This window comes from Salmo trutta, chromosome 15 (assembly GCF_901001165.1).
Source record: "Salmo trutta chromosome 15, fSalTru1.1, whole genome shotgun sequence".
NCBI classification, from domain to species: Eukaryota; Metazoa; Chordata; class Actinopteri; order Salmoniformes; family Salmonidae; genus Salmo; species Salmo trutta.
In genome coordinates this window covers 42451922-42464853 of record NC_042971.1, presented here as the reverse complement: position 1 = coordinate 42464853, position 12932 = coordinate 42451922, and positions in this window count along the sequence as shown.

Here is a 12932-nt window from a genome sequence, read left to right as displayed (position 1 = left end):
TCAAGTAAGCAAAGAGAAATGACAGTCCACCATTACTTTAAGACGGTCAGTCAAGGTCAGTCAATCCGGAAAATGTCAAGAACTTTGAAAGTTACTTCAAATGCTGTCGCAAAAACCATCAAGCGCTATGATGAAACTGGCTCTCATCAGAACCACCACAGGAAAGGAAGACCCAGAGTTACCTCTGCTGCAGAGGATAAGTTCATTAGAGTTACCAGCCTCAGAAATTGCAGCCTAAATAAATGCTTCACAGAGTTCAAGTAGCAGACACATCTCAGCATCAACATTTCAGAGGAGACTGTGTGAATCAGGCCTTCATGGTTGAATTGCTGCAAATAAAACACCACTAAAGAACAACAAAAATAAGAAGAGACTTGCTTGGGTCAAGAAACGTGAGCAATAGACATTAGACTGGTGGAAATCTGTCCCTTGGTCTGATGAGTCCAAATATTATGTTTTTGGTTCCCACCGCTGTGCTTTTGTGAGACGCAGAGTATTTATTTAGCACTTTTTTGGTTACTACATGATTCCATATGTGTTCTTTCATAGTTTTAATGTCTTCACTATTATTCTACAATGTAGAACATAGTAAAAATAAAGAAAACCCTTGAATGAGTAGGTGTGTCCAAACTTTTGACTGGTACTGTGTATAAAAAAAATTGCCCTACTTGTAGACTAGTTGAACGCAAATGCCATCCAAATGCCAACACTGATGATTTCTCCAGTGAGATTCAGTCACTTGCGAATTGATGGAAAATTATGAAAACACAGAGATGAAAGATACATTTTTTATATATACACTGCTCAAAAAAATAAAGGGAACACTAACATAACACATCCTAGATTTGAATGAATGAAATAATCTTATTATATACTTTTTCCTTTACATAGTTGAATGTGCTGACGACAAAATCACACAAAAATAATCAATGGAAATCCAATTTATCAACCCATGGAGGTCTGGATTTGGAGTCACACTCAAAATTAAAGTGGAAAACCACACTACAGGTTGATCCAACTTTGATGTAATGTCCTTAAAACAAGTCAAAATCAGGCTAAATAGTGTGTGTGGCCTCCACGTGCCTGTATGACCTCCCTACAATGCCTGGGCATGCTCCTGAGGGATCTCCTCCCAGACCTGGACTAAAGCATCAGCCAACTCCTGGACAGTCTGTGGTGCAACGTGGCATTTGTGGATGGAGCGAGACATGATGTCCCAGATGTGCTCAATTGGATTCAGGTCTGGGGAACGGGCGGGCCAGTCCATAGCATCAATGCCTTCCTCTTGCAGGAACTGCTGACACACTCCAGCCACATGAGGTCTAGCATTGTCTTGCATTAGGAGGAACCCAGGGCCAACCGCACCAGCATATGGTCTCACAAGGGGTCTGAGGATCTCATCTCGGTACCTAATGGCAGTCAGGCTACCTCTGGCGAGCACATGGAGGGCTGTGCGGCCCCCAAAGAAATGCCACCATCACACCATGACTGACCCACCGCCAAACCGGTCATGCTGGAGGATGTTGCAGGCAGCAGAACGTCCTCCACGGTGTCTCCAGACTCTGTCACGTCTGTCACGTGCTCAGTGTGAACCTGCTTTCATCTGTGAAGAGCACAGGGCGCCAGTGGCGAATTTGCGGATCTTGGTGTTCTCTGGCAAATGCCAAACGTCCTGCACGGTGTTGGGCTGTAAGCACAACCCCCACCTGTGGACGTCGGGCCCTCATACCACCCTCATGGAGTCTGTTTCTGACCGTTTGAGCAGACACATGCACATTTGTGGCCTGCTGGAGGTCATTTTGCAGGGCTCTGGCAGTGCTCCTCCTGCTCCTCCTTGCACAAAGGCGGAGGTAGCGGTCCTGCTGCTGGGTTGTTGCCCTCCTACGGCCTCCTCCACGTGTCCTGATGTACTGGCCTGTCTCCTGGTAGCGCCTCCATGCTCTGGACACTACTCTGACAGACACAGCAAACCTTCTTGCCACAGCTCGCATTGATGTGCCATCCTGGATGAGCTGCACTACCTGAGCCACTTGTGTGGGTTGTAGACTCCGTCTCATGCTACCACTAGAGTGACAGCACCGCCAGCATTCAAAGTGACCAAAACATCAGCCAGGAAGCATAGGAACTGAGAAGTGGTCTGTGGTCCCCACCTGCAGAACCACTCCTTTATTGGGGGTGTCTTGCTTATTGCCTATAATTTCCACCTGTTGTCTATTCCATTTGCACAACAGCATGTGAAATTTATTGTCAATCAGTGTTGCTTCCTAAGTGGACAGTTTGATTTCACAGAAGTGTGATTGACTTGAAGTTACATTGTGTTGTTTAAGTGTTCCCTTTATTTTTTTGAGCAGTATATATATATTATAAATGTATATTTTTTTGGTCAAATATTTGAGGAAGCCTGGCTTCCCTTTGCGTCCATGAATATGCGCCACTGCAAAGGGGCAGTGTTCATAGCTGACAATGACAAATCTGCCTAGACTTTTAGTTAGTGTTGACTTGGCCATAGCTTCATCTTGCTGTACATCAGTGATGGTGTTCTCCTGATAGTGGTCTTCATTGAAGTTCACTTCCACAGGACTGAAACAGATGTTGCAGATGCTTGGTCTGCTACAGAAGCAAGATACTTCAGTGTTTTATTTTCCGTGCCTCTGTGGAGGTGACCTGGTGCAATTTCATGGTTCCTTTGACTCCAGCGAGGTTGTTGGGCACGGCTTTGTCATATTTAGTGACATCTGCAATCCAAAATAACTTTATGCTCGATCCACTCTTCTCGAGTAGTTTGAATGGCTCCTTTGTAGTCTGCACATCCTCCCCCCGTTGAACGTGTTTGTCCGCACAACGTTTCACAGCCCCGCCCATGCCATCTGGTGACCCCTTCCCATGGATCTTTTCAGAAAAGTTCCAGGTGATTTGTTTGAATCAGTAGATATATGAGTGCTGAGTAGGTACATATTCTTCTTGTTTCTGTATTGGGTAACCGGGCCATCACTCATCATGTGGAGTGTCACGATTTGTGGATTCTTGTTTTTTACATCTCTTAGGATAGGCTCCAGGTGAGCCCATAGCGCTCTCTCATCATGTCTAAGGGAGTCAGATATTGTGGTGTAGGACTGGCTTCCCTCTGATGTGTACACATCACTTGTATGGATCGTAGCCTGCTGTTTACTTCCCCCAAAGTGGAACGCCTGGATTTCTGTGGCCAATTTACATGCAAAGTTCTCAGAGAAATCTATGTGAACGACCACCTCTTCCTCTGTGAGACTTTCTTTCAGATATCTACAGTTCTCTACTTGGTCGATCCAGTTGAACTGGTGCTTTGCTGGAGCATCTTGATTTTGGTTGAAGATCTCTTTCAGGTCCTTAAGGGATCCAGGTTGAGCCACTTTCACAAAATGTGTGTATACATTCTCCTCAACAGTTGTCTCCCTCTTCTACTGTTGTCAGGAGATATATAGGCCTATTTGATGTCTCTGATGTCTCCTCCGTCTCAGCAAATGCAACTTAATTGTAGCAACACTTTGCACACACATAAGATGTATATCTAGATTAATAGGATAGTAGTTTTTTACTTACACATATTTTCAGTATTAGCTGCATGATGTGCAGACTATAAAACGGTACAACACAGACATAAAACACCCTTATCCTTCAAAAAATTGTTTTTACTTAAAAGTAAATCATATTATGTATTTCTGTGTACAATAAAAAAAATGGATGAATAGATAACTTAAGACAAGGAGATTGATATCATTCAGTATAACTGTTTAGTCATATGGTGCAACTGGAAATTCTGGTGACTACGAATGATAATTTTGGCTGTACCGTATGATTTTTCTCACATTGTCACGTCCTGACCAATATTTAGGTATTAGTTGTATTATATTTGGTCAGGACGTGGCAGAGGTATATTTGTTTTGTATTATGGGGTTTTGTGTGTGGTGTAGTGGAGTGTGTTAGAGGTTGGTATAGGTTCTAGGGTTGTTTTTCTATGTATAGTTAATTGGGGTTGGACTCCCAATTGAAGGCAGGTATGTTGAGTTGCCTTTGATTGGGAGTCCTATATAGTAGGGTGTGTTTGTCTTTGTGTTTCGTGGGTAGTTGTTTTTTGCACTGCTAGGTATAGCCTGCGAAACTGTCTCCTGTCGTATTGTATGCATTTCTTGTTTTTCCGTGGTCAACGTCCTTTAATAAATATGATGTTGAACACGCAACCCGCTGCGTATTGGTCCACTTTCTCCGACGATGATTTCGCTATATCGTCTGACGACGAAGAAATCTGTGACACACGTAAACATGTTTTACAGGCAACTGCTTGTGCACCCATGTGAGAACTTGACTTTTACCTTAAGTATGCATCTTGAGTATCAAAATAAAATACAAGCTTTTCAGATAATTCAACATTTTTATTGTTTTTTAGCGTTTTCTGGGGGGGTAAAACATGACAGGGAGTGGAAGAGTGAACTTATTAAACATTTACGAGCGACTTCTTAACATTTCTTCTAAACCAAAGGGTGCCTCACAGGCATCTTAATGATGTCACATATTGTCACTAGAATCATCATGTGATTTGATCCAAAATGGTGACTTTATGTCAGTTGCACCGAATGATAATCATGAAGGCTAATTTTCCAGACAAATGTATTTAAAACCTTTCTGCCTAAACTGTCTTACCCATATAAAAGTAGTAGTGCAGTTGACCATTAGAAAATCATGGCAGAATAATCTTTTTACAGTTTTGTTATGATTTAAGATGTTTTATTAACACTTATATAGATAGTATTATTTTTTTTTTGGACAGGTGCACAGAATGAAAAATTGACCATTTTTTCACATCTAACCATTAACTCTTTTAGGACAAAGTAAAAGAGAAGGAGCATAGTTTCATAACATAAAATGTGTATATATTGGTTGTTGATTTTTGGAAAATATTCATTCGGACACCAAAATATGCACGTCAAACCATTGACCCATTTACATTCTAGTTGTGTTTACCCAGAGTGCCTTTCTCAGATATTCAGATTTGTCGACAAGACCCTTCTGCTGCAGCAGAGTAACCTCCATGCTGCCAGGTGGATGCTAGTGCAAACCACAGACACCTTCTCACCAGTAGCCTGCAAAGGATACTATAAAACCACAATTTTTGGTAATGTAGAGCTCATGTTCATCATTTATTTGCATTTCTTTCATTTGACTCGAGTTAATCAGGGATTTTGTTTTATACATCCTTAGTGTTCTTGTTTTATGAATATTTTATTGCTTGTTTGCTTTTACTTCTTTCATTGCTTTACTCTAAAATGTGTTGATTGTATACGATTTTAAATACACTTAAAATAATTTGATTTGATTCATTATACATTTCCCTTTGTTAAAATAGGACATGCATGAATGTGTAATTTTGTATGTTATACTCACTGTATTGCTTGTGAGTACAGAAGTTGCACACACTACCATGTCTCTCTCTCTCTCTCACTATAAACCAGTGGATGGCCATCAATGCTGCTTTTGTTCCTGTGATGCCATCTGGGGACCGCAGGTCCTTAGGTCTGCCTCAAGACCCCCATGACAACACACTTCTGTCTTGCCTGTCTGCAGGCTTCCTCTGCCCTCTCGCAGACCCCCTGAGCCTGAGTGAAGCTGCTCTCCCTGAACCCAGTAACACACCGGGTAGAGGGGGACAGGAGGGGAGGTTAAAGACACACCACTGGGAGCCAGTCATGGGGTACTGCTTTTAGCTGAGGCGGAAGACCCTGGCTATTTTCAAGCCGACAACTATTCGTGGTTCATGACCTGCTCACAAGCATATTTACAATATCACATTTCCTAATGTTGACCTTCAAGTGGGGCTTTCAACTTTAAAACTCAAGAGTCCACTTAAGAGAGCAGTTATGGAAAATATGCTGTCCATTCCTGAGGTTAGACTGAGTATTGATTACATGGTACAGTGCAGGGTCAAATCAAACATGATTTTCATGGTACATTCTGTCTACACATAATATTAAGCATTGATTTATTAATTATGTAAAATGTAGACACTGTATTCAGGAGGGCTGTATGCATAATGTTTCTACAACTTAAAGTAACTGTCCAGTGTTTCCAGATTTCTATGAAGTATGACCTATATCAGAGTAGAATAGTTTTCCTTCCAGAAAAAGTGTAATAAAGGATGTTAGAAGGCAGATTTTATGTATTAGAATGGTGTTGGCGTACCCCAACAACAGAATGGTGTATAGCGGTCATTAAAAATATTACTGCAAGTAGACCACTGATTGGCCAGCTCATCTTCCACAGGAGGATGACATCATCCTCTGAGGAAATGGCAAGCATTTTTGAAACGGTCTGTTTGAGATACAAGGTTGAGGTGGGGTTTTTGAGGTGTTTTTTTCTCCAATTTATGCTTTGGACACATATGAGTATAGGATGCGTCAACAACATTATTTGGGTATGGAGTTAACAGTTTATCAACTTTTAAAAGTGAGATTTTAACAGTTACTTTAAATATTTTTTAATTTGTGTATGCTGGTTTTTCTTTTTTGTTCTTTCAGAAGAGATTTTGTCAACTGCTGCTGAACTGAAAGACACTCATTTTGTGTGTATCCTTGACCTCTGTCATCTGGGAGGAGAGAAAGAAGAGGTTCTCATCACCAAGGTGTATAGAATGACAAACATCGCTTTGGATAATATATTGGACCACAATATGTCTGAAATTAATTTGTTCTTTGTTAACATGATTAGGCAGTCATGTTTTATTGTTCAATTCTGGAAATATTTTTGTAGATATTGTTTGTGGCAATTTTCTCTTTTTTTAAACTGGGGGTTTGAGTATCTGGAGAAAAAGGAAAACTTTTGGTTTTTGTTTCATTAGTCCATTGTTGATATAGTCCCAAAATGTTTTGTATTTATTAAGGATCCCTATTAGCTGCTGCCAATGAAGCAGGGGTCCAGCAACATTAAGACATTTATATACAGTTAAAAATATTACATTTCATTTCATTTACCCAATACATTTAGTGTGTTCCCAAATACAATGCTCTTAGTTTTTTATTCATTGCCACCCGTTCTGAAACTAACTGCAGCTCTTTGTTAAGTGTTGCAGTGATTTCACTCGCTGTAGTAGCTGATGTGTATAGTGTTGAGTCATCCACATTCATAGCCACACTGGCTTTACTCAAGGCCAGTGGCATGTCATTAGTAAAGATTGAAAAAGCAAGGGGCCTAGACAGCTGCCCAGGGGAATTCCTGATTCTACCTGGATTATGTTGGAGGCTTCCATTAAAGAACACCCTCCGTGTTCTGTTTGACAGGTACCTCTTTATCTACAATATAGCAGGGGGTGTAAAGCCATAACACAGACGTTTTTCCATCAGCAGATAATGTCAAAACAGCTCCCACAATCTTTTTATCATCAATTTCTCTCAGTCAATCATTATTCATTTGTGTAAGTGCTTGTTGAATGTCCTTCCCTATAAGCATGCTGAAAGTCTCTTCAATTTGTTTACAGTGAAATAGCATTGTATCTGGTCAAACACCATTTTTTCCAAAGGCTATTTGAGCCAGTAAAGGGGGCTTTACTATTCTTGGGTAGCGGTATTACTTTTGCTTCCCTCCAGGCCAGAGGGCACATATTTTCTAGTAGGCTTAGATTGAAGATATGGCAAAGAGGAGTGGCAATATTTTTTGCTATTATCCTCAGTAATTTTCCATCCAAGTTGTCAGACCCCGGTAGAGAATTCAAAATGTACAATGCTTGTCTTTCATAATTTGATCAGTTATACTAGTGTAGTGTCAGCATTTGTTTATGACATGTCATGCCTAAGTTTGCTAATATTGCCAATGAAAAAAATCATTAAAGTAATTGGCAATATCACTGGGTTTTGTAATGAATGAGCCATCTGATTCAATGAATGATGGAGCAGAGTTTGCCTTTCTGCCCAAAATTTCATTTAAGGTGCTCCAAAGCTTTTTACTATCATTCTGTCATTTGTCTTTGTTTCATAGTATAGTTTCTTCTTTTTATTCAGTTTAGTCACATGATTTCTCAATTTGCAGTACATTTACCAATCGGTTCTGCAGCCAGACTTATTTGCCATTCCTTTAGCCTCATCCCTCTCAACCATAAACATTTTCAATTCCTCATCGATCCAAAGTGAAACCAGTTTTTACAGTCATTTTCTTAATGGGTGCATGCATATTAGCAGTGGTGGAAAAAGTACCCAATTGCCAAACTTGAGTAAAAGTAAAGATAAGAGAATGACTCAAGTAAAAGTGAAAGTCACCCAGTAAAATACTACTTGAGTAAAAGTCTAAAAGTATTTGATTTTAAATATACTTAAGTATCAAAAGTAAATGTTATTTAAAAAATATACTTAAGTATCAAAAGTAAAAGTATAAATCATTTCAAAATCCTTATATTAGGCAAACCAGACGGCACCATTTTCTTGTTTTTTTATTTTATGGATAGTCAGGGGCACACTCCAACACACTGAGTCCGCCAGATCAGAGGCAGTAGGGATGACCAGGGATGTTCTCTTGATAAGTGCGTGAATTGGATCATTTTCCTGTCCTGTTAAGCATTCAAAATGTAATGAGTACTTTTGGGTGTCAGGGAAAATGTATGGAGTAAAAAGTACATTAATTTCTTTAGGAATGTAGTGGAGTATAAGTTGTCAAAAATATAAATAGTAAAGTACAGACTAAAGTAGTATTTTCAAGTATTTTTACTGAAGTACTTTACACCACTGCTAATTAGTAACTGGAATAAGCAATTTCATAAATGTGTTAAGTGCAGCGTTTGGTTGCTCTTCATTACACACCACAGACCAACAAATATTCTTCACAGCAACAACATAGGAATCGCTACAAAATGTATTCTATGACCTCTTATACACTATATTAGGCCCAGGCTTTGGAACTTTGGTTTTCCTAGATATGGCTACTATATTGTGATCACTACATGCGCTGGATTTGGATACTGCTTTAAAGCTCATTTCTGCAGCATTAGTAAAGATGTGAACAATAAATGTTGATGATTTCATTCCTATGCTGTTTGTAACCACCCTGGTAGGTTGACTGATAACCTGAACCAGGTTGCAGGCACTGGTTACAGTTTGAAGTTCTCTTGAGTGGGCAGCCTGATGAAAGCCAGTCAATATTTAAATCACACAGAAAATGTACCTCTCTGTTGATATCACATACATTATCAAACATTTCACACATGTTATCCAGATACTGACTGTTAGCACTTGGTATAGCAGCTTCCCACTAGAATAGGCTTTAAGTGAGGCAGATGAACCTATAACCATATCACTTCAACAGTATTTAACATGAGATCCTCTCTAAGCTTTACAGGAATGTGGTTCTGAATATAAACACCTCCACCTTTGGCATTTCTGTCTTTTCTGTAGATGTTGTAAACGTATTGCTACCACTATCATCAAAGGTATTATCTAAGTGAGTTTCTGAGATTGTCAGAATATGAATGTCATCTGTTACTAGTACATTTTTGATTTCATGAACTTTGTTTCTTGAACAGTTACTTCTTACACAGTTCTTATACAGTTGAATTCGGAAGTCTATATACACCTTAGCCAAATACATTTAAACTCAGTTTTTTCACAATTCCTGATATTTAATCCTAGTAAAAATTCCCTGTCTTAGGTCAGTTAGGATCACCACTTTATTTTAAGAACGTGACATGTCAGAATAATAGTAGAGGGAATTATTTATTTCAGCTTTTATTTCTTTCATCACATTCCCAGTGGGTCACAAGTTTACATACACTCAATTAGTATTTGGTAGCATTGCCTTTAAATTGTTTAACTTGTGGCAAACGTTTCGGGTAGCCTTCCACAAGCTTCCCACAATAAGTTGGGTGAATGTTGGCCCATTCCTCCTGACAGAGCTTGTGTAACTGAGTCAGGTTTGTAGGCCTCCTTGCTCGCACATGCTTTTTCAGTTCTGCCCACAAATGTTCTATGGGACTGAGGTCAGGGCTTTGTGATGGCCACTCCAATACCTTGACTTTGTTGTCCTCAAGCCATTTTGCCACAACTTTGGAAGTATGCTTGGGGTCATTGTCCATTTGGAAGACCCATTTGCGACCAAGATTTAACTTCCTGACTAATGTCTTGAGATGTTGCTTCAATATATCCACATAACTTTACTTCCTCATGATGCCATCTATTTTGTGAAGTCCACCAGACCCTCCTGCAGCAAAGCACACCCACAACATGATGCTGCCACCCCCGTGCTTCACGGTTGGGATGGTGTTCTTCGGCTTGCAAGCCTCCCCTTTTTCCTCCAAACATAACGGTGGTCATTATGGCCAAACAGTTCTATTTTTGTTTCATCAGACCAGAGGACATTTCTCCAAAAAGTACAATCTTTGTCCCCATGTGCAGTTGAAAACCGTAGTCTGGCTTTTTTTATGGCGGTTTTGGAGCAGTGGCTTGTTCCTTACTGATCGGCCTTTCAGGTTATGTCGATATAGGACTCGTTTTACTGTGGATATACATACCTTTGTACCTGTTTCCTCCAGCATCTTCACAAGGTCCTTTGCTGTTGTTCTGGGATTGATTTGCACTTTCGCAGCAAAGTACGTTCATCTCTAGGAGACAGAAAGCATCTCCTTCCTGAGCGGTATGACGGCTGTGTGGTCCCATGGTGTTTATACTTGCGAACTATTGTTTGTACAGATGAACGTGGTACCTTCAGGCGTTTGGAAATTGCTCCCAAGGATGAACCAGACTTGTGGAGGTCTACAATAATTTTTTCTGAGGTCTTGGCTGATTTCTTTTGATTTTCCCATGATGTCAAGCAAAGAGGCACTGAATTTGAAGGTAGGCCTTTGAAATACTGTCACGTCCTGACAAGTGAAAGAGGTAATTTGCCATAGTAGAATGATCAGGGCGTGGCAGGGGGGTTTGTTTTGTATGTATTTTGTATTTTTCTGTTTCTATGTGGGTTTGTTCTAGTTGTCTATTTCTATGTGTTGGTTTTCATGTTCGGCCGGGTATGGTTTCCAATCAGAGGCAGGTGTCTTTCGTTGTCTCTGATTGGAGGCCATACTTAGGCAGCCTGTTTTTCCTTTGGGGTTGTGGGTAGTATGTTTTCCGTTTAGTCTAAGTGTACCTGACGGGACTGTGTTGGTCGTTATGTGTCTTCATTAAAATATTGAAAATGACCGCTGTCCACGCTGCGTCTTGGTCTCCATTTCACAACCCCTGTGACAAATACATCCGCAGGTACACCTCCAATTATTTAAAAAAATATATTTTTAGTCATTTAGCAGACACTCTTATCCAGTGAATGCATACATTTCAAGCATTTTTTTTTGTTTTTGTACTGGCCCCCCGTGGGAATCGAACCCACAACCCTGGCGTTGCACACACCATGCTGGCATTGCAAACACCATGCTCTACCAACTGAGCCACAGGGAAGGCTGACTCAAATTATGTCAATTAGCCTATCAGAAGCTTCTAAAGCCATAACATCATTTTCTGGAATTTTTCAAGCTGTTTAAAGGCACAGTCAACTTAGTGTATGTCATCTTCTAACCCACTTGAATTGTGATGCAGTGAATTATAAGTGAAATAATCTGTCTGTAAACAATTGTTGTGAAAATTATTGTGTCATGCACACAGTAGATGTCCTAACCAACTTGTCAAAACTAGTTTGTTAACAAGAAATTTTTGGAGTGGTTGAAAAACGAGTTTTAATGACTCCAACCTAAGTGTATGTAAACTTCCGACTTCAACTGTATGTTAATGTGGGCTATTTTTGGAACTTTTCTGGGATGCTTGATTGTTTTCATCGCTTTACTGGGAAGCGAAGCAGAAGTAGACATGCTCATGTGATTTATGTTAGTGCAGGGTGAGCTGCACACAGTGGACTTCCTGCTAGGGCACACCGCCTCAATGCTAACAGTATAACTCTGGTTCATAGGCAAATGATTACAGCATACAATAGTTGCAGAACCAGCAGGGGCATTCGGGGCAGTTAGAGGGACATCAATTAGGTTACTTACATTGTGTCTTCCAATGCCCCTGGGAAAATTTATATTTTCTGAAGCATTATGACAACTCAGTGACACAATGGTAGGGATTAACTGAGCTGGGCTTGGGTCATTGATAAGTCATTTTCTCAACGCAGCCTTATAAGGCTCATCCTCCTTATGAAACAAGCGTTGTTTCCAGAAGGTATCACAACTGTCAATAAATGTTATACAGAGCTGGAATAGTCTCATAGCCAATTATGGAGGGCTAAAAGTCTCATGAAACGTATAATGCCACGATTTAGGGTGGGCACAGAGCCAGATATTATGGGGCGTTTGTTGGTGTCAAGCAGAGACCCAATCAGTTCTTTAAAATCCATATTCAGCTGTTTTGAGCTGCATGTCAGCAATCAAGTGTAAGATATATAACTTCCAAAATACAGAAATACAGCAGGCATGAATCATACCGGCAGTATTTCTGTATTTTTAAAGTTATATATCTTGAATATTTTATTGCTGACATGCAAAACATTTCGGGACTATATCAACAATGGACTAATGAAATGAATAACAAAATATAGTTTCAGGATGGAATTTTACTTTCAGTATAATTAAACCATTAAATAAAATAATCACATTTTAAAGAGGATTAAAAAAAATTGCAGGGGTTTTTACTTCAATATTTATGTCAACTCGTTTTCCATATGCACATGCTTAACGTTTCCTTATGCCACAGCATAAAGACCAGCTACATGGGCTCTGGAAAAAGTACATAGAACTATACAGAAGGTAGAATAGTTGAGTAAACATCCTGAAAAAGAGGATATAGTTTATGGCTCAAATGTTTAGAGTAAACCACCTAAACTGGTTTCACATTGGGATTAACTTTTCAATTTGTGATGCTGCTGCAAATATGTACAAAGGAATTGCCAAAGTTATT